Source organism: Protopterus annectens, chromosome 7.part0 (genome assembly GCF_019279795.1).
Source record: "Protopterus annectens isolate FY-2018-M chromosome 7.part0, PAN1.0, whole genome shotgun sequence".
In the NCBI taxonomy this organism is placed as follows: Eukaryota; Metazoa; Chordata; order Ceratodontiformes; family Protopteridae; genus Protopterus; species Protopterus annectens.
In genome coordinates this window covers 1,948,672,631-1,948,696,852 of record NC_056739.1, presented here as the reverse complement: position 1 = coordinate 1,948,696,852, position 24,222 = coordinate 1,948,672,631, and the positions used below count along the sequence as shown (strand labels likewise).

Here is a 24,222-nt window from a genome sequence, read left to right as displayed (position 1 = left end):
ACTACCTTCCTCGAACTATACTACTGATCAAATCAGCGTATCCTATAACTAAAAGATCAACTCTACTTGACTCCAAGTAGACTATTCTCTATCTATTAAACCTAGCACTTGCTCCTACAGTACTTATTACCTTGATACGGCACTCTTGTCATAGATAGTACCCCAAAAAGCAACCCCCATTTTTCGGTGACCCACGCCCCCTGGAATCTTTTTAAAGTTTTTCGTCTACCCTTCTAGCATGTCAAGGGATCAGTTGCTAGTGTCCTCTCCTGCTCAGCTGGTGAACCTGGGAATATTGAGGCAATGTTTCAATTGCCTCATGTACACAGACAACCCTTTCCTCCTCCCACAAAACACAAATACATGCGAGAGATGTAACTATACGGCCAAACTGGAGGCTGAGCTCTCTCAACATAGGACTGGCAAGACCAGTCAGGAGGAGAAGGTTACCACACACACTATAGACCCAGTCTCACATAGTACCATTACAACCTCAAATCATACACATAAACACACAAAGACATACTCGGAGGCTCTGATCAAAAATCTACCAAAACAGCAGAGGCCACCAAAGCAGACACCCAAACAACCACCACCTCAGAACACAACACCCGCAACACATAGACCTCACAGTCAGAGTGTCAAACAGTCACAGCCCTTAAGGCCAAACACAATGCCAGACACACTAGTCATTCGTGACTCCATAGTCAGACACACTGATGTCCCGCTCACCAGACTGAGTAAGGAGAAGGTCACAGTAAGCTGCCTGTCGGGCGCTAGAATCCGCCACATAATGCAAGCACTCAGGTCTCTCAACAGCAGGTACAAATATGACTCAGTCATTGTCCACGCTGGTGTAAACGACCTGAGACGTACCTCCTTGGACTACATGAAAAGAGACATTGAGGAGCTCTCTGATTATGTAGCCCAGGCAGGTATGACCCTGACCTTGAGCAGTATCCTACCTTCACCAAGAATGATGCCACAATACAGAGATAAGATGATCAGCTTTAACAATTGGCTTAAACACTGGTGTCATTCAAAGGGGATCCAGTATCTGTCTGCCTGGGATGACATGCTGGACAAGCCACGCTGCCGCAAGGGACGGCTTGCACCTGTCACCCTGGGATTCCGGATATTGGCAAAGGCTCTTGCCACCCCATAGTGCCTTTTTAGGCAAGGCTCAAATTCTAAACCTACCACCCTAGAACACAAAAAGGAAAAAACTAAGGGTAATGCTGCTCAATGCCAGAAGTCTAAATCTCAAAATGCACGCACTCGAGGCCCTTCTCAGTATGGAGAACATCGATGTCTGTGCTGTGACAGAAACCTGGTTCAAGGCTCCTGAGAGCACCCCAGCGCTATCAGGTTTTACCTCATATCATGCGTTCCGCCCCAAAATCCGGACAATACCAAGAAAGGAGGGGGGGGTATCCATATTCATCAAGGACACCCACACCTCAAGACTGGTGGCAACGCACGATGCATCGGAGACCATCCAGGTGCAATTAACCATAGGCAAGACTGCTCTGCAAATTGTAGCATGTTACAGGCCACCCTCACAAACTCAGGAAACTCACATGGCCTTCCTGAAAACACTAGAGGGGATAAATGTATCACCAAACACCATCATACTAGGTGACTTCAATTACCCTAATATAGACTGGGAACACTACTCAAGCCCAAACACCCTAGCCCAAAAGTTCCTGGAATTCATAAACTCAAATGCCATGGAACAACTAGTCACCATCCCCACAAGAGGAGATAACATACTTGATCTCATCATCACGAACATGGGAGCACAATGTTCAACACCGGAAGTATACCCCTCACTGGTGAGATCAGATCACAAACTAATCTCGCTGGAGGTCCTCATCCCACCCCACCTGAAATAAAAAGACCACAGTAAAGAACTTCTCAAAAGCCGACTTCACACTTCTAAAGACTAGTGTGGTCTCCTTTCAGGCCCCGAGCCGGCGGAAAACAATACTCAAGCCGCTGAATCACTTACAAACGCCTTCTACCAGCACCTGCAGGACTGCATGGATAAGGCAATCCCAAGCAAAACAAAGACTCTTTGTACCAAAGGCAAGCGTCCAGTCTGGTGGACCCCAGCCATAAACAAACTCTACAACAAAAGGAGGAAGCTACTACAAGATAGAGCAAAATCCTTAAAAGGTAAGACACCCTTGATCACTATAAGTAAAAACTAAGAGCTCTCATAAAATCATCCAAAGCAAATTTCGAGAGAAAAATAGCTAAAGACTCAAAAGACAATCATAAGGCCTTCTTTAGCTATGTTAGAAACCTAGGAGGAAACTCCCAGATATGCTCAGAACTAGTTCAAAATGATGTGAAGATTACTGATCCTACAGACATTGCCAACATACTGGCTGACAGGTTCAGTGCAAACTTCTCCCCCCTCCCCAAAAGGAGAGATATCTATACCAAATGAGTGCAGCCCCCCAAACATCTCCAGCGCCCAAGTGAGAACTGCTCTCTCCAAAGCAAAAAACACAGCATCCATGGGACCCGATGGTGTCCCCGGCTGTGTGCTCCACGAACTCAATGAGGAATTAAACCCACAGCTAGGACAGCTGTTTAATCAAAGTCTTACCTCTGGATACGCACTCCAGGAGTGGCGCACTGCAACTGTGGTCCCACTTCACAAAGGCGGTGCCTCCACAGACCCTGGAAATTACCGCCCATTAGCTTGACAAGCCTTATCTGCAAAGCCATGGAGAGGATCATAATGGACCTCATAAATAAAGACATAGGGAATTTGCAGACTTTGGATCCAACCCAGTTTGGCTTTGTCAAAGGCAGATCATGCCTTTTAAACTTGGTTGACTTTTTCGAAACAGTCACCAAAGCCATTGATGAGGGAAAGGCAGTCCATACAGCCTACCTCGATCTGGCTAAGGCCTTCGATACAATACCCCACTCGGGTATCATTGAAAACTCATCAGCTTAAATGTTAACCCATACATCACAAGATGGGTTGCAAACTGGCTGAGTGACAGAACCCACAGGGTCAGAGTTGCTGGCGCCATGTCAGACTCAAAGCCTGTCACAAGTGGTGTCCCACAGGGCTCAGTCCTGGGCCCACTCTTGTTTGGCATCTACTTTTCCAGTACAAGCAAACACAGGAGGGTTATGGCTGACAAAGTTTGCAGATGACTGCAAACTGGCCATAGTAGAAAACACATCTGACACAGATATCCTTCAGAAGGGTCTCACAGAAGCGGATAACTGGTGCCAGAGCCACGGCCTAAAGTTAAATGCCAAAAATGCATAGTCATACCCTTCGGGAAAAACAAGGTTACCCCTAGCTACCAAATAGGTGGCAATCCACTGAGCACAGAAGAAGTTATCAGGGACCTGGGGACCCAGGTTGATAGTAGTCTGTCATTCGACACCCATGTAGCTAAAGTAGTTAGGAAGTCCTTCTACATTGCCCACCTTATCATGAAGGGATTCTCATCTAGATCAAGGGAGGTCATAGTCTCCCTTTACTCATCACTCATCAGACCAATGATTGAGTACAATGCCCCATTTGTATCTGACCCGACACTTGCAGCAGCTGGAGAGGCCACAAAAGTTCCTCACCAAAAGGATAAAGGGTCTCAAAAATCTGTCCTATGCTGCCCGACTGAAAGAACTCCAGCTCTATTCAGTCGCTTACCGCTTGCTCAGAGGTGACCTTTGCCTAACATACAAGGCCATGTCAAACCCAGATTTGATGAATATGCTTCACCTCAAAAAATCTAGATCCATCAGAGCCACAAGGGCGGGAGACTTAAACCTCGACACGGCTATTAATAGGACGTGCTGGAGGGATAGATTCATCACCCAAAGACTCCCTATGCTGTGGAACAAAATCCCGGTACATGTGAGGCAGAGCACCTCGCTGGCCTTGTTCAAGAGAAATCTTGACCAATGGATGGGAGATCGCAGATATACCCCAGGAATTACCTCAGTGTCACTGCTCGACAGAGGCACAGCAAAATAATGGGTATAGTTCCCCATACTAAAGGGGTGGCGTAAGCCACAAAACAATGGGCTAGGCTTATAAATGCCCTCGGGCAGATAGCCTAGTATGAACCTATGAACCTATGAACCTATTCTTAAACACATTTCCAGTGGTCTTACTGATGGGACATTTTTTAATTCTAATTTCACTGTCTGCTTTACAAACTGAACTAAATGCAATATGTACATTGAACATTAAGTGCTTTGCCTTTATACCTTTCAGTTATTAAAATTAATTAAATAGTGCAGTCCTTTGGTATTAAATGTCTCCTAGAAGTGCTGCAATCAGACCAGACTGGGTTGATTATGTTGCTACAATACCAAGAAACAATTGGCTTCAAATGCCAGCCTGCTATGTGAGATGTGAGAACAGAGAGAAGGTAGGTGTGTGTGTGTGTGTGTGTGTGTGTGTGTGTGTGTGTGTGTGTGTGTGTGTGTGTGTGTGTGTGTGTGTGTGTGTGTGTGTGTATAATTTAAACTAGTGGTTCCATTTGTTCTGTATGACAGAGAAAAGTGCATGTCTGTTGTATGGGATAGTAGAGTAGGAGTGTGTGGAATTTAAACTAGTTAATTGCTGTATGAAAGAGAAGATATGTGTGTGTGTGTTGCTATGCGAGAGTAAGTGTGTGTTAACATACCTTTTCAAGTGTTCAGATTTAGCATTATATTTTTTCTGTTTCTCATAAAATTTGTGGTTTTCTGGCAAATCAGGGAGGAGTGAAGTCACGAAATGACATGTATACGAGTTTCAAACTTTGCATCCTTCACAAAATACATGCTAGTACAAATCCTGTTATTCTAGTAACTTTATAAGTTAAAAAGAGCACTACTTCAGTGTCCCTATTTTTTGGCCATTGCATTCATGTTATTTTAGGCTTTGTGCAGATTGTTTGCATTAAGATGTTAAAAGGTATGCATACCTTTCAACTGTCCAGATGTTTGTAGACTGTCCAGATTCTTGCCTCATTTTTTGCCTATTCCTCATAAAATGTATGGTTTTCTGGAAAATCACTAAAGATTGAAATTAAATGTCATACACTTGAGTTTCAGTTTTCATTTCCTTTAGACAATGCCTGCTAAGATAAATGCTGTTATCCTAGCAACTTTCTAAGTCTATAACAGCAATATTTATACTCTGTCCCTCTTTTGGGGCCTTTGTGCCCCCCCACAACAATATTTTAGGCTTTGTCCAGCTCTCTTGTACTAAGCGGTTGGGAGGTATGAAAGCATGGTATGTAATGCCCTAGTTGCCTATTAGTTGGTGGATTATAAGGGGGGATAGTGATTCTGCATTCCTGAGTGTGTCCTTTGTTTAAGATGCCTAGTGACTATAAACTTGTCAGTTTCTCAGTCATTCCTCATTGCAGTATTACCATTTTTTTATGTAACGTAGGCAATTAATTCTTAATGAGCAGCAGGCATTGAATTTGTAGATGAAACACAGACATGTAAAGTAGTTTGCCAGTAACAGCCTTTTCATTATTTACAAATCTCTTTAATGTAGAATTATTCAGATGAAATTTAGTACTGGTGGATTGTTATGACATAACTTTGAGTGGCCTTTTATGGATAAAACATTCTGAAATGGGCAGTTTTGTCATAATTGAGCCATGCATTTTGTTTCATTGCTTACTGGAAAAATGTTCAAAACTACAAATTTAAAACACAAACTACAAAGTTAAAGCACACCAACAGGTGGTGCCTTATTATACAAGGAATATTTAATACAATCAGGAAGGTGAAGAGTTCTCATCCAGGAAAAAAGAGGTCATTGTTCCCCTCTACTCGACACTCATTAGACCCATTACAGAGTACAATGCCCCTTTTGGAATATACCTCACAAGACATCTGCAGCAGCTGGAAAGGCCACAGAAGTACCTCACAAAGAGGATTACTGTCCTCAAACAAATGCTCTACACTAACCATCTCAAAAAGCTCTAGCTTTACTCCATAGCATATCGCCTACTTCGAGGTGATCTCTGCCTAACATATAAAGCTAAGTCAAACCCAGTGCTGTTGGACATGCTACACCTAAAGAAATCCCAATCCCTCTGAGCTACACGCTCTAATGACCTAAACCTTGTCACCACAATAAACAGGACATGCTGAAGGGATAGATTCCAGTCCCAGAGACTTCCCATACTCTGGAACAGGCTACCCATCTATGTCAAGCAAAGTTCTTCATTAGCACTCTTCAAGAAAAATCTTGATGAGTGGATGGGAAATAGGAAATACACCCCGGGGAACACTTCTGTGTCTCTGCTTGACAGTGGCACAGGAAAATAACTTTCTTGGGTGGCATAAGCCAGGGAACCTTGTTGGCTAGGCTTACGTAGGCCTTTGGGCCAATAGCCTAGTACCTACCTATGAATCAAAGAGCACGTACATGTCTGCATGGCCATAAAAATGTGCTAAAGGAGCCTACAGTTTTAAAACATTCCAAAGGTAAACCTAATTCTCCACTGGCCAGATGCATTTTGTTTGAATGTGAGATTGAATGCTGTTTCAATGAAGGTAAGTTTCAATGGCACTGAAGTTTACAGCTCTTGCTAAGTCTGTTTTCATTGCCAGACTGTACTGTTCAGCAAATGGCTATTGGTGGTTTTTATTTCAATATCTAATGGTTGTAGAAGTAAATAAGTAACAGTATACATACTGATAGACTTGAACAGTGTTCATGGTAACTGGGGAAAAATGCCCAAGTAATGGAACACTGGTATGGCTGGGTAGGGGGCTGCTCAGGGGGGGGACCTCCAATCTATTACCATGTCTAGGGTCCCATTTGACCATGATCTGGCTCTGCTAATAAAGTATGAGTAGTTTGCATTTGCCCTTTAAATCCTGAAAAAACACTGTGTGGTGGCAGCGCCTTCTTTAAGGAGTTCCATGAGTGTTTTGCATGCCGACGCCGGTAGTGGGTAGAGAAAAATTACCATTTTTATAAGTGGGTCTCTGTCCATAAAGGTTTGGGAACCACTGCTCTACACCAACTACCAGACTGCTGACAGAAATGAGTTTGAGTTTATTTTTAGGGAACTGAGTTGTAATGCATTTTTAAGGGATTATGAGTTTCAGGTAATTTTCGTGGAATTGTGGGCTTCAAAGGAAGAAAGTTTACTGCTGCTCATGGTAGGTCTATTTTCAGTGTGCAACTGACTGTTTTGTTTATCAAATGGTAGACTGTGTTGTAGAATTTGAAAGCAGTGTTAGTAGAATAATTGCCTTTGGTGCATGTAGATGAAGTGCTGACATTGTAGCACCCATATGATTGCTAATTATTTGGTGCATTAAAAGGGGGAGGGGTTACACTCCTGAGTGTGTCTTCTTTTGTATGAGATATCTAGTAACTATGAACCTGTCAGTTTTAGTCATTTCCTACTGCAATATTACCAGTTTATCATTTTTGTAATTGTAATATAGGCAATTAATTCTTCAAGGGCAACAAGCGTTGAATTTGTAGATGAAACATTGAGGTGTAAAGTTACTTGCCAGTAGCAACCTCTTCATTAGTTACGGATTTCTTTAATGTGGAATTATTCAGAATATTTTACTTCTGCCGAGATTGTGTATTGATTGATATTGGTGGATTGTAATGGCATTTTATGGTTGAAATTTTCTGAAATGAGTAGGGTTGTCATTTTTGGTTTATATATTTTGTTTCATTGCCTATTAAAAGAATGTTAAACTGCAATTTAAAACACTTTCTAACAAGTGACACTGATATTATACAAGGAATATAATTTACTACAATCAGGAAGGTGAATCAAAGAACAAATACATGTATGCATGGCCCTAAAAATGTGTGCAAGGAGTCTCTTTTGAAAACAGCCCAAAGAAACTTAATCCTCTACTGGCCAGATGCATTTTCTATGAATGTAGGTTTTCATGCCATTTTAATGGTGGAGAAGTTTACTGCTCATGCTAAGTCTGTTTTCATTGTGAGACTGTATTGTTTAGCAAATGACTATCTGTGTTTGTGCTATTCTAGCTTAAGCTACTATGCAGGAGGAGAGAGGTTGCTATTCTACTTTCACTGAGCTGTAAGACTCACTCACCTACCCCAAAGTAAATTAAACTGTTTAACTTAAGCAACCCTTTGAAACAAGGCACATGGGCTTCTATTTTCTGAGGACATGACTTTTATAGTAAAATATGTGTGAAGGAACAACTTATAAAGCGGGTTTATTAAAGGAAAATTCCGCCATCATTCACTTGCAGTTTAACTACATTACAAGGTATCTTTTCTCCTATGCATTTAAATAACTGAAGAAAATGACTGGAGTGGCCACCTTGGGGAGTGGCCTACCTGTGGGTGTGGTTTATACAGGTGTTCATTAGTACAGTGTGGGTGGGGCTTAAGGGCCGAGTACTTCTTTGCCTAGGGAGCCATTTCAGCTAAGGCTGGGCCCTGGTCAGTAACACATGTATTTAAAGTATCTACAACACTTTTTGTGGTCTTGTAAAGAAGAGATTTTATTAAACAGCTAATTCTTTTTCGGATAGTAATAATTTCTTTTTCGGATAGTAATAATCTCTGAATTTAAGTGCTGCTCTTCTATCTTTCTTGCTGATAAAAAAGGAAAAAAAGAGTCAACTACCATTCTGACTTCTTGACCAACAGCAACAAAGAAATACAGTATAATGAACCTTTTCAAACTCATCAGCCAATCCATCTGTAGTGAGCATTAAGTCACATTTCTGGATCCCACATTTCCAGTTTTAAGCGAAGTTTCCCTTCAGCAAGAGAATTCCAGGGTGCTGTAGGGCAATTTTTACAAAGAGAAGTATACTTCTGCAGTTGCAAACACAAAAACTCCTTATAGTAAATACATTATTCACCGCTGCAGAAGTATTTACATTTCACCACTCTCTGCAGATGGGTGAGTTTGGCACAATGGCTAGGGTGTTCACCTTGTAGAAATGGGGTACAAGGTCTGATTCTGACCTTGGGATATGACTAAGCTTAATGTGGCCCTTCAGGGCAATTAGCCTAGTATTCTCCTATGAATATGATATCATATGATATTACAAGGCTTAATAAATAGCACACACAGAGCAGATCAGTTCCTTTTGTTGTCTAAATTCCATAAAGTCTTTATTGTAAACTGAATTCCTAGGAACTTCTGTGAACAAGATGACATGCAAATCGCAGCAACTAGTTTCTTAGCATTTAAAGGTACATACTCAATATGTTACACAGACTAGAGCTGTGTGGCAAGCTTAACTAATGAGTCACCAAGCTGCCTACTTAAACAGTCTGTATGATCTGACTCCCATAATATTTAGCAAACTGACATATTCTCATCCTCCAGAATATCATTTACAAATTGAGTTATCAATACTCATTCAGTTTATGTGGTCCAATCTTCTCTAGTAGCATCAACATATCTCACATTTGCATACAATTTAAAAATATGTCAACATTTATCCATGCACTTATTCATTTGTGAGTTTTAAAGAACTACACTTTTACAGAAATAAGTATTTTTTTAATACATGAATCTGCATTGAAATACTTTTTACCCCTTCTGTTTATGTTGTCAATAATCACATAAATGCCTCCAAAGCGTTGTATTCTCTTAAATAAATGAAAATGCCTTACCTTCCTAATTACTCTAGCACTAACTACTGTTTTAAGACACAGTGCATATACTGTACTTTCTAACAAAGTCATAATGTGTAATATGCAACCGATGTTTTGTTTTGCTTGTATCATTCACTATATTCCAAAACATCCTTGATTTACTTCACACCTGAAAATGTCCCTTTTAGAAGCCATCTTTACTGTATGTTATTACTAATTTGCTTGGTTGTACTGTTAAAAGCAATGCTTAACAGCCTTCTTTCTACACTATTGCTTTTACATTTAAGTTTGCCATATGCTGATTAATAAGACCTTTAACAGATAAACACACTTTCCTGATGCTCATAAATTTACTGTCTATTAACATGTCATAACATATAACATTAATAACGAAGTCTAAGATCTGCAGACAGAAACTTTCTCACAGTAAACAAAGCTAACAACACCCACAGTGAAGCCCTATTCTCAACTCAAATAGCCAAATTATGGAACTCTCTACCCCACACCCTCCAAAATACATCTGAGTCTACCCAACTAGAAACATAAATGGAAACATTTTTTCTTATTTTTTTCCTAAACTCTAGATCACTCATTTTTTCTCCTACTGCTTTTCTGACTTCTGGACCACTTGCACTTATAATTTATTTCTGGTAATTTATCATTTATGTATGTTCTTGCAGACTTCTCACATCATTCTTCTCCTATACTTATAAATGGAGTCTTAAGGTGCCAAGGCTGATGCCTTACTAAGGAACGCTGATTTAAATGTATTTTCTTTCTTCTCTCATTATTTCATACTAGAAACACATCTGGCCTGCAAATGGTGTTTAACTTGTAACTCTTTCTCCTGTAAATGTCAAAGGGGAATGGAAGGAATGGAAATTTGTAACATTTGTTAATGTCTGTTATGTACTTCACAGATAAAGATTCTAGTTGTCTACTGATGTACTATGTTCTTCATCAAAGTGATAGAGGAGGGGATCATGTTAATCATCTAGAAAAAATAGAATTGGAATGGATCTTAAGATTTAGAGCACATATGCCTCCAGGTTTAAATGCATATGTTTCGCTCAAACCCATTCTGAAAAGTAGGGACTAAATATGCATGTCCTAGTGGTAATTCAGTAGGTATATATAAACAAACATATATACATCTTTATACATCTACCAACAGTTTTGAAGCTGTTTATCCAGGATTGATGTTTAGTATCTCTATACACTAGATAGTATTCCTAAACATACATTTATACACACTTTTTTGTTTCGTTTATCCATTTATTCAGTTGGAACCATACAACTTTTCACATTTTTATTCATCTGGAATCAAGGTTCCTTATATATTTCACCTTTGCTAGTATGTTTGTATATGTCACTCTTCAAGAAAAATCTTGATGAGTGGATGGGAAATAGGAAATACACCCCGGGGAACACTTCTGTGTCTCTGCTTGACAGTGGCACAGGAAAATAACTTTCTTGGGTGGCATAAGCCAGGGAACCTTGTTGGCTAGGCTTACGTAGGCCTTTGGGCCAATAGCCTAGTACCTACCTATGAATCAAAGAGCACATACATGTCTGCATGGCCATAAAAATGTGCTCAAGGAGCCTACAGTTTTAAAACATTCCAAAGGTAAATCTAATTCTCCACTGGCCAGATGCTTTTTATTTGAATGTGAGATTGAATGCTGTTTCAATGAAGGTAAGTTTCAATGGCACTGAAGTTTACAGCTCTTGCTAAGTCTGTTTTCATTGCCAGACTGTACTGTTCAGCAAATGGCTATTGGTGGTTTTTATTTCAATATCTAATGGTTGTAGAAGTAAATAAGTAACAGTATACATACTGATAGACTTGAACAGTGTTCATGGTAACTGGGGAAAAATGCCCAAGTAATGGAACACTGGTATGGCTGGGTAGGGGGCTGCTCAGGGGGGGGACCTCCAATCTATTACCATGTCTAGGGTCCCATTTGACCATGATCTGGCTCTGCTAATAAAGTATGAGTAGTTTGCATTTGCCCTTTAAATCCTGAAAAAACACTGTGTGGTGGCAGCGCCTTCTTTAAGGAGTTCCATGAGTGTTTTGCATGCCGACGCCGGTAGTGGGTAGAGAAAAATTACCATTTTTATAAGTGGGTCTCTGTCCATAAAGGTTTGGGAACCACTGCTCTACACCAACTACCAGACTGCTGACAGAAATGAGTTTGAGTTTATTTTTAGGGAACTGAGTTGTAGTGCATTTTTAAGGGATTATGAGTTTCAGGTCATTTTCATGGAATTGTGAGCTTCAAAGGAAGAATGTTTACTGCTGCATGCTAAGTCTGTTTTCAGTGTGCAACTGACTGTTTTGTTTATCAAATGGTAGACTGTGTTGTAGAATTTGAAAACAGTGTTAGTAGCATAATTGCCTTTGGTGCATGTAGATGAAGTGCTGACATTGTAGCACCCATATGACTGCTGATTATTTGGTGCACTAAAAGGGGGAGGGGTTACACTCCTGAGTGTGTCTTCCTTTGTATGAGATATCTAGTAACTATGAACCTGTCAGTTTTAGTCATTTCCTATTGCAATATTACCAGTTTATCATTTTTTTAATTGTAATATAGGCAATTAATTCTTCAAGGGCAACAAGCGTTGAATTTGTAGATGAAACATTGAGGTGTAAACTTACTTGCCAGTAGCAACCTCTTCATTAGTTACGGATTTCTTTAATGTGGAATTATTCAGAATATTTTACTTCTGCCGAGATTGTGTTGATTGATATTGGTGGATTGTAATGGCATTTTATGGTTAAAATTTTCTGAAATGAGTAGGGTTGTCATTTTTGGTTTATACATTTTGTTTCATTGCCTATTAAAAGAATGTTAAACTGCAATTTAAAACACTTTCTAACAAGTGGCACTGATATTATACAAGGGATATAATTTACTAGAATCAGGAAGGTGAATCAAAGAACAAATTCTGTATCATGGCCCTAAAAATGTGTGCAAGGAGTCTCTTTTGAAAACAGCCCAAAGAAACTTAATCCTCCACTGGCCAGATGCTTTTTCTATGAATGTAGGTTTTCATGCCATTTTAATGGTGGAGAAGTTTACTGCTCATGCTAAGTCTGTTTTCATTGTGAGACTGTATTGTTTAGAAACTGGCTATCTGTGTTTGTGCTATTCTAGCTTAAGCTACTGAACACAGGGAGGAGAGAGGTTGCTATTCTACTTTTTCACTGAGCTGTAAGACTCACTCACCTACCCCAAAGTAAATTAAACTGTTTAACTTAAGCAACCCTTTGAAACAAGGCACATGGGCTTCTATTTTCTGAGGAAATTACTTTTATAGTAAAATATGTGTGAAGGAACAACTTATAAAGCGGGTTTATTAAAGGAAAATTCCGCCATCATTCACTTGCAGTTTAACTACATTACAAGGTATCTTTTCTCCTATGCATTTAAATAACTGAAGAAAATGACTGGAGTGGCCACCTTGGGGAGTGGCCTACCTGTGGGTGTGGTTTATACAGGTGTTCATTAGTACAGTGTGGGTGGGGCTTAAGGGGCGCCGGAGTACTTCTTTGCCTAGGGAGCCATTTCAGCTAAGGCTGGGCCCTGGTCAGTAACACATGTATTTAAAGTATCTACAACACTTTTTGTGGTCTTGTAAAGAAGAGATTTTATTAAACAGCTAATTCTTTTTCGGATAGTAATAATTTCTTTTTCGGATAGTAATAATCTCTGAATTTAAGTGCTGCTCTTCTATCTTTCTTGCTGATAAAAAAGGAAAAAAAGAGTCAACTACCATTCTGACTTCTTGACCAACAGCAACAAAGAAATACAGTATAATGAACCTTTTCAAACTCATCAGCCAATCCATCTGTAGTGAGCATTAAGTCACATTTCTGGATCCCACATTTCCAGTTTTAAGCGAAGTTTCCCTTCAGCAAGAGAATTCCAGGGTGCTGTAGGGCAATTTTTACAAAGAGAAGTATACTTCTGCAGTTGCAAACACAAAAACTCCTTATAGTAAATACATTATTCACCGCTGCAGAAGTATTTACATTTCACCACTCTCTGCAGATGGGTGAGTTTGGCACAATGGCTAGGGTGTTCACCTTGTAGAAATGGGGTACAAGGTCTGATTCTGACCTTGGGATATGACTAAGCTTAATGTGGCCCTTCAGGGCAATTAGCCTAGTATTCTCCTATGAATATGATATCATATGATATTACAAGGCTTAATAAATAGCACACACAGAGCAGATCAGTTCCTTTTGTTGTCTAAATTCCATAAAGTCTTTATTGTAAACTGAATTCCTAGGAACTTCTGTGAACAAGATGACATGCAAATCGCAGCAACTAGTTTCTTAGCATTTAAAGGTACATACTCAATATGTTACACAGACTAGAGCTGTGTGGCCGAAGCTTAACTAATGAGTCATCAAGCTGCCTACTTAAACAGTCTGTATGATCTGACTCCCATAATATTTAGCAAACTGACATATTCTCATCCTCCAGAATATCATTTACAAATTGAGTTATCAATACTCATTCAGTTTATGTGGTCCAATCTTCTCTAGTAGCATCAACATATCTCACATTTGCATACAATTTAAAAATATGTCAACATTTATCCATGCACTTATTCATTTGTGAGTTTTTAAAGAACTACACTTTTACAGAAATAAGTATTTTTTTAATACATGAATCTGCATTGAAATACTTTTTACCCCTTCTGTTTATGTTGTCAATAATCACATAAATGCCTCCAAACGTTGTATTCTCTTAAATAAATGAAAAATGCCTTACCTTCCTAATTACTCTAGCACTAACTACTGTTTTAAGACACAGTGCATATACTGTACTTTCTAACAAAGTCATAATGTGTAATATGCAACCGATGTTTTGTTTTGCTTGTATCATTCACTATATTCCAAAAACATCCTTGATTTACTTCACACCTGAAAATGTCCCTTTTAGAAGCCATCTTTACTGTATGTTATTACTAATTTGCTTGGTTGTACTGTTAAAAGCAATGCTTAACAGCCTTCTTTCTACACTATTGCTTTTACATTTAAGTTTGCCATATGCTGATTAATAAGACCTTTAACAGATAAACACACTTTCCTGATGCTCATAAATTTACTGTCTATTAACATGTCATAACATATAACATTAATAACGAAGTCTAAGATCTGCAGACAGAAACTTTCTCACAGTAAACAAAGCTAACAACACCCACAGTGAAGCCCTATTCTCAACTCAAATAGCCAAATTATGGAACTCTCTACCCCACACCCTCCAAAATACATCTGAGTCTACCCAACTAGAAACATAAATGGAAACATTTTTTCTTATTTTTTTCCTAAACTCTAGATCACTCATTTTTTCTCCTACTGCTTTTCTGACTTCTGGACCACTTGCACTTATAATTTATTTCTGGTAATTTATCATTTATGTATGTTCTTGCAGACTTCTCACATCATTCTTCTCCTATACTTATAAATGGAGTCTTAAGGTGCCAAGGCTGATGCCTTACTAAGGAACGCTGATTTAAATGTATTTTCTTTCTTCTCTCATTATTTCATACTAGAAACACATCTGGCCTGCAAATGGTGTTTAACTTGTAACTCTTTCTCCTGTAAATGTCAAAGGGGAATGGAAGGAATGGAAATTTGTAACATTTGTTAATGTCTGTTATGTACTTCACAGATAAAGATTCTAGTTGTCTACTGATGTACTATGTTCTTCATCAAAGTGATAGAGGAGGGGATCATGTTAATCATCTAGAAAAAATAGAATTGGAATGGATCTTAAGATTTAGAGCACATATGCCTCCAGGTTTAAATGCATATGTTTCGCTCAAACCCATTCTGAAAAGTAGGGACTAAATATGCATGTCCTAGTGGTAATTCAGTAGGTATATATAAACAAACATATATACATCTTTATACATCTACCAACAGTTTTGAAGCTGTTTATCCAGGATTGATGTTTAGTATCTCTATACACTAGATAGTATTCCTAAACATACATTTATACACACTTTTTTGTTTCGTTTATCCATTTATTCAGTTGGAACCATACAACTTTTCACATTTTTATTCATCTGGAATCAAGGTTCCTTATATATTTCACCTTTGCTAGTATGTTTGTATATGTATATGCTGGTTTCAGTATAAATGAATGAATAAATGTAAATATTTGTATATATCAGTGTTATTATATGTACATGCATATATTTTAGACTACCAGAATGTTTTAGATATTTATATATTTATTTATCTATATATGTCTATATATTTATTTATACATATGATAATATTCTGCTAGTATAATAGAGGTTTTGATTTGATCTAAATACAGGTGTACTAATGAGTTAGGTCAGTATACTTTACATTAGTTATGCAGTTTATATTTTCTGCAATAGTTATCTAATCTTATTCCTTAGTTGGAAGTTATCTGTATATTAATTGTCTCAGAGTTTTAGCAGTACTTGCAATATTGTAATATTGTTGATCTACATGTCATGCTTGATGTTTTATACATAGGCTGTTAACAACAGTTTATATTTTATAATTTATTTTTAGTCTTGTATGAAAGACACATTATGCAGTAAGAAAGTAGAGATGTGCCTTTAAGATAATGGCCAGGTTTGACAATTAACTTCATAATTACATGGTTAATTGAATAATAGATGGTTTTGCACTAGCATAAAAAGGAAAGTCTTCATTTTAACTTTGATCTGAAGAAGCGTACGTTAATAGTAAGCGAAAGCGCTCATCCTGTTTTTATCATTCAATAAACTGCCTTGTGGATTTATGCCTTGTACCTTGACTGATTTTTCCAGCGTGGTGGGTCCTACAGTGTTTTTTCTTACTGCTATTTTGTTGTTCGCTAGTAGACCTTTAGAGAGTGTGGCATCTGCTTGAATTTTTGCCTCTCTTTGTTTGCTGCACTCTCCCACGTTATGGAGCTTCCATCGATAGAATTGCCGTTTAATCCGGAGCCGAGGATACCTGGTGACATATGGAACTCTATCACCAGACTAATTATCAATCCTTTATTGACCCTGGATTTACAGAGTTTAGAAACGGTGAGTGGAAGAGATACTACCAATAATATTGAAGGGTTTTATACCTTGCTGAAGGAATTAGAAAACGATCTATTTAAATACCAAAGATTAGTATGGCAGCGTAAACATATGGAGGCTTGCCTCCACTTCAAGATTGTCCCCAGGGGCATGAGGGTGCTTTGTATGCCCACCTACGGGGACAGCCACTTAGACTTATTGCAGCAATGGCAGGAAATGAACTTGGAATTGAGCTATAAATATATTAGACTGATTATAGATTATTTCACACCTGTTGAACAGCAGCTGTTATTAAAAATTGAGCAATTAAACAGTGAAGTAAGAGAACGCTTCAACACTGAACTTTGCCTGAACAAGTTAGACCATTTGTATGCGCAAGTGCAGTCCTATGGGAACAGACTACAATTGACTAAGCATAGGAAGTTACTCAGAGACTACAAAGACTTCCAATTGGGCAACGTCTTCGTTTGGCCCAGACGTCCCAATGCGAGCGACGGAGAAGATCGATTACGTCACCATTCAGCATCAGCAGAGCGTACACTTACGAACTTGGAGCACAGTAGTCCACTAGTACGCACAGCTGAGGGCGAGGTATTCAGCAGCAGTTCTGATGGAGCCTTCATAACTCCCCCCAACGAACCACCGATCCAAACCACTGGGACTCCTGTGCAAACACCTTAACCTAATCAGGAGGCCAATAAGAAGCCCATGACTCACCCACACACAGGGGCTATACCCTAAATTTTACAGCCCAACCAAGAATCTCCACATTCTTCTTCTTTTTTTCCTTTACCAGTAAGGACCAACAACCAGCAGAGAGGTCGATACAACTCCTGGGACAGGAAGAAGAGGAAATTCACGGAAGACAGCCCGCAGCAGCGACGACGCAGAAAACAGTAATAAATTTATGTTTCAATTTGTCCACTATGACTTTAACAGACTCAGCCATTAGTTTATTAAACAAGGGACTCAGTTTTGTGCCATCTCAAGGAAGCAATTTGTATGAGTTGTTGACTGACATTAGAATATTTGGCAGAAACCTAGCATTGAAATTACTTTTTAAAAATAAAGACAGCATTTCTTCTAGAGACAAAGGAATGTATGAGCAATGTAGAAAGAAGAGCATATATTGTCCACCTTTGCCTGCTCATATAGACTGCTTTATTCAGTTGTGTGAAGATGATCTTTATGAATATTTTTATAATAATCACAAAAAGAGATGCAAGTATTTTAATATGACTAAAGAAGAGAATGAATCCCTACACCTTTTACTTAACACCAGGGCCTTAACCATCAGGCCAGCTGATAAAGGGGGTGGGATAGTACTCTTTGACACTGATGACTATATCACCTATATGAGTAATATGCTTCAAGATGTCAAAACATATGAATCCATAACTAAGAATAAGATAGATGAAATACATGAGATCATAGAAGAAACTATTTTTGACATGCTTATGTGCAAACAGATCACACAAGAGCTCTATACATTTTTTCATAAAGATTTTGTATGCATCCCCTCCATTAAAGGGTTACCTAAGATACACAAGGATCAGGATCCTCCACCGATGAGACCTATTGTATCTGGGGCAGGATGGGCCACTGATAATATTTCAGTTTATATAGAGAGGACGCTACGTCCCTTGGTAGATAAAGTACCACATATTTTGAAAGACACCTACCATCTTCTTGAGACTCTTGAACAACTAGATGTTAATCTAGTTAATGATGAGTACTTGCTAATCACCTTGGACGTGAAAAATCTGTTTACCTCAATCCCTAATGATGAGGGAATACAGGCCATTAGAGAGCTCTTGGTACATGAAATAGAATACAGTAATGACAGACAGATTTTAGTCTGCCAGTTACTTGACCTGGTCCTATCGTACAATGTGTTTTCTTTTGGTAACCAGATATATCAACAAAAGTGGGGGGTAGCTATGGGCACTTCGTGTGCCAACACGTACGCTAATCTTGTGGTCTACAGTTGGGAGAAGGAACATTTGTTCCCCCATGATCAGTTTAAACAGGTAGTCGTCTACAAAAGGTTTGTGGACGATATACTGATCATGTGGAAAGGATCTAGTGATGAATTTGGTAGTTTTTTGGATTACCTAGAGAGTTCCAGTAGTTTTTTGAGTTTTACCATGGAAGCCTCTCGCACAACTATTAATTTTGTAGATGTTAGTTTGAGCATCCAGGCAGGAAAGTTGATTCCCTCACTTTATCGCAAACCCTGCTGGAAGAATACGCTCCTGAGCTACGACAGCATGCATCCTAGGCATGTCTTTCCGGGCATAGTCAGGAGCCAACTCATAAGAGTAAGCAGAATGTGTAAAGAAGAAGCGACTAGATCAGCTCAAGTAGACCTCATGGTAAAGTTGTTTGAGGAGAGGGTTTATGATAGTAAAATGATAGAGGAGATTAAGAAAGACCTGTTTGGGCCTGTATATGAGGTAGAAATTAAAGACAGGCAGAAACCATGTGATTTTCATCCAGGCCCCCCCAGCTAAAGATAAGATTAGACTTACGATTACTTATACTAATGATTATGCAGCAATAAAGAACATCATAAGTAATAATTGGAAGGTTCTAGCGGTTGATCAAGATACTCTTCGTTTAGTAGGTAATAAACCTAGTATAGCCTACCGCAATCATAAGAATTTAAAGAGATTGCTTTGTGACAATTTTAAGTCTAGTGAAGCAACTGCTACTGTTAAGGTTAATAGTAGAGGGACCTATCCCTGTATGCATTGCAACACCTGCAGGTACATAAGCAAAGAACAGGACTTTATACACTCCACATTGAACTTGACCTTTAGGCCTAGATTCTATGCCAATTGCGTGACACAGAACCTGATATATCTCGCAACTTGTGAGCATTGTACAGCCTTCTATGTAGGGCTGACCAAGAGACCATTTAAAAAGAGACTGTACAACCATATTTATGATATCCGTCAGAAAAAGGAACAAAATGCTTTAGCCAAGCACGTCATGGCATTTCCTGATCACACATTCTGCTTTAGAGTTCTTCAGATTGTTAAGAAAAGTGATAGAGGAGGGGATCATGTTAATCATCTAGAAAAAATAGAATTGGAATGGATCTTTAGATTTAGAGCACATATGCCTCCAGGTTTAAATGCATATGTTTCGCTCAAACCCATTCTGAAAAGTAGGGACTAAATATGCATGTCCTAGTGGTAATTCAGTAGATATATATAAACAAACATATATACATCTTTATACATCTACAAACAGTTTTGAAGCTGTTTATCCAGGATTGATGTTTAGTATCTCTATACACTAGATAGTATTCCTAAACATACATTTATACACACTTTTTTGTTTCGTTTATCCATTTATTCAGTTGGAACCATACAATTTTTCACATTTTTATTCATCTGGAATCAAGGTTCCTTATATATTTCACCTTTGCTAGTATGTTTGTATATGTATATGCTGGTTTCAGTATAAATGAATGAATAAATGTAAATATTTGTATATATCAGTGTTATTATATGTACATGCATATATTTTAGACTACCAGAATGTTTTAGATATTTATATATTTATTTATCTATATATGTCTATATATTTATTTATACATATGATAATATTCTGCTAGTATAATAGAGGTTTTGATTTGATCTAAATACAGGTGTACTAATAAGTTAGGTCAGTATACTTTACATTAGTTATGCAGTTTATATTTTCTGCAATAGTTATCTAATCTTATTCCTTAGTTGGAAGTTATCTGTATATTAATTGTCTCAGAGTTTTAGCAGTACTTGCAATATTGTAATATTGTTGATCTACATGTCATGCTTGATGTTTTATACATAGGCTGTTAACAACAGTCTATATTTTATAATTTATTTTTAGTCTTGTATGAAAGACACATTATGCAGTAAGAAAGTAGAGATGTGCCTTTAAGATAATGGCCAGGTTTGACAATTAACTTCATAATTACATGGTTAATTGAATAATAGATGGTTTTGCACTAGTATAAAAAGGAAAGTCTTCATTTTAACTTTGATCTGAAGAAGCGTACGTTAATAGTAAGCGAAATCGCTCATCCTGTTTTTATCGTTCAATAAACTGCCTTGTGGATTTATGCCTTGTACCTTGACTGATTTTTCCAGCGTGGTGGGTCCTACAGTGTTTTTTCTTACTGCTATTTTGTTGTTCGCTAGTAGACCTTTAGAGAGTGTGGCATCTGTTTGAATTTTTGGCATCTGTTTGAATTTATGTTCTTCATCTGTAAATATGCTGTAATTAATTGCTATGTAAATTGTTAATTGCTATGTAACCCAATGTAACTACTGTCTGTTTATTTTGACTGTGGAGCTTTTCTCCCCGGGCCTCCACTGAAAATGGACCTACATCCAGTCGGACACTCCCGGTCAACAAATATAAATAAATAAGTAAATGCATGAATCTATCTGAAGATTCTGAAGATAAAACCTCTTGCATCTTTTGTGCTAGCAGGTCATAAAATTTAATCACAGGCCACTTCAAAGAAGTAGCTGACAATAACTAAGAAAAGAAAGCACACTTTAAAATGCAGACAGTTAAGAGACATATGTTGATATCCTGTGTATTGATAATCTCTATTGTCTCTGGGCTAATGTAATTAATCCCTTGCACTTTAAGGTGGTAAAATTGGTTGAGTTATTTTTGCTGTGGGAAGGAAAAAACAACTAACAAAAAGGTGATGTAATTTAATTAATTTAATTTAATAATAGATAGTCCGACTGGATGATAAGCCCACTTTCAGCAGAGTCCCAGGGAGAAAAGCTCCACAGACAAATTTTGATTTGCAAAAGGACAAAATGGAAATTATGATCATAAGAATTCTGTATCATAGGAAAACATATTAATGTTTTCTACTAAAGAAAATACCATAATGGTTAATAAGGAACATGGCTGTAGACCTGAAATGTGTATAAATAGTTGAGATTGGTCTTTGTTCTGACTTGCCTTTGCTTTAAAGATACTGAGGTGAACACTTCTCTGTATGAGTTCACTCTTTGCCATTTCTGCATGCTATCTTTTAAAAATTTATAATAGCAAATGGTTCGGTCTACTTTTCACAAGAAACAATAAGATGTATGTAGCTAGCTTCCAGAGAATGTTTCTTTAAATATTAATGTGTATTTAACTAAATATTATTTCATTCTTCCACATGTAGGTTCTCATTCTTTCATATTCAACCCATAACTGAACTGTTGCCTCAATATTTAAGTAAACTTTATTCACTTTTAAACTGTTGCAGCAAGTACTTTATTTTATACATGTTTATTTAAACATATATATATATATATATATATGTATTTTTGCTGCTTATTACCCGAGAGGAGGGTTATCATTTACCCTCAAAAGGTTGTGGCTCCCTTCTCTACTTAGCTACATCATTTAGGCTTACTATCTGCAAACATATCAAGGTGTATTGTTTTCTGTTTGACTTAATTATGAGCAGCAGGTAAATGGCGACCCCTTGCCATTCCACTGTGGTGGCAGTACTATCATCCCATGAAGAAAACTGTGGAGAACTGGAAACTTTTGCCAGCTTTCCATAGGAAATGTGTATGTATATGAAAATAATAACCTATGTGAAGGAATATGCTGTACAAACACAGATGTCAGAAAGTGGGCTGGGATGTTAGATCAAAGACTAAAGCTAGCCTTTGTGCAGTTTGATCTGAAGGTATATACAGAAAGTTCTCTTACTCATGACAGCAGCGCATATTCCCTTTACACTCTTGAGTTCAAGTTAAAGTTTGTGAAATGATTACTGAGTTAGACTATTGTGAAATTTATTTCAGTTTTAACCTGCTGGGAAACAGTGATGTGACTTCAGAGACAATCCCTTTTGTGCCAGGTAGGACTCACCTTCATATCTGGTGGCAGTGTGTGCCATTGTTCCTTGCATATTTGGCTGGAACTGGTGGAATTCCAACCCCAGCTGTGCTATTGGTTATCAAGTTTTGGAGGTACTGACCCTTCTTGTCGCACCTTACAATTGCAGACCATCATCTTCCAATAATGCTCTACTACTTTCCTTCTATCGTTCTCTTCAACGCATACAATTAACCTCATTATGCCTTTCTATGTACAAAATGTCACCACCATATGTTTCAGGATTGTATGCTTCTGTTAATTAAATCAATTTCTGTAGTATTCTCAGTACTGTTTCCTCCTTGAGTGTTTACATTTTTCTGTACCTGCCCCCTGCTTGAGCATATAGCCTCCCCCTCCCACTGTAGACCCTCTCATTACCATGAGGGGTTAAGGGCCAAGAAATGAATGGCTATACTTCATTTGTAGCTATATATTTTTTTCACTTATGAATTTCTTCCCTTTTCCTGTGGTGGCCAGCAAGCCCAATGGAAGAAGTGCATACTTCTACACAATTACATCCCTTCTAGAGTGCTGAGCAGTCATTTTTATGTATTAAAAGAGTAAGCCCACTAAGCATAAGTGAATTGTTTCAAAGGCAAATTTGGAGGACTGTTCAATTAAGTGATATGCACACAATTAAAGAGTAGCAAATGAAGAATCATAAAATCACACCTAAATGAATATTGTTGAGTTCACCATCTTACTCCTCTGTACTAATCTGCTAGACTGTGGCAGATGCTAGATTTTCTATCTTGTCCTTCAGTTGAAGTCCATCTCCCAGCCATCCACCAAGTATAACTCAACTATGCTACTTCTATCACCCACTTTGCTAGAGTTAGTGTCAGCTACTCATTACTATCCCTCCCTGGTCATCTCATTTAACACACAGACCTATTAATAAACACAAGTTCACTGGGGCTGCAGACAGGGCTCCATCAGTCAGTGTCACAAGTCTGTCTATAACTCTCTGCTTTTGAGAATTTTGGAACTCACCACTTAATGCTACAGGTCTTTGGGGCAAAATAAAATTCTTGAAGCTAGAAACCACAATGCATATCAGAATGAAGTGGAAAGACTTCATACTATACCACATCTTCTGTATGTAGTGGAAGAACTCCGTACTACACTACAGCTCTGAATGAAGCCAAACAATACACAAAACCTTCAAAATTAAACCACCCAACCCCATTCAACAATGCATTTTAAAATGAAGTTTTCAGTCTCTACAATGCACTTCAAGATGTAGTTGGCATGTATTCTTCATCACAACATAAAGACAGACACCAGAGTTCATCTCAGAATGAAATCAGTTGCCATAATGCGTATTACAATAAAGCTACATGCAACATGAGAACTCAGAATTAAGGCATACTATACAACATTGTCAGAATGAAGCTGGACACCACTCTAGATTTCTCAGTACCTCTCAAAATGAAATGAAACTATGTTAGGTATGATAAAACACAGAGTTGATATCTAGTGTACCCATGAGCAGAATATATCACAGTAGGAGAAATACAAACTATTAGTGTAAGATTTCCCCCCTTAAGCTACCCAAAGCAGAAAAATAATATTTTCAGAGAACAAAACATATAAAAACTAAACATCATAGTCCTGTTTTGGTAAAAATA

General features: G+C 38.1%; 1 protein-coding gene across 1 annotated transcript in view; it reads right to left on the bottom strand.

Moving 5' to 3' along the window:
- The window catches only part of AKAP13 (A-kinase anchoring protein 13), a 2,349,678-nt gene that overhangs the window by 953,856 nt on the left and 1,371,600 nt on the right, over positions 1-24,222 (bottom strand). The window lies entirely within an intron of this gene.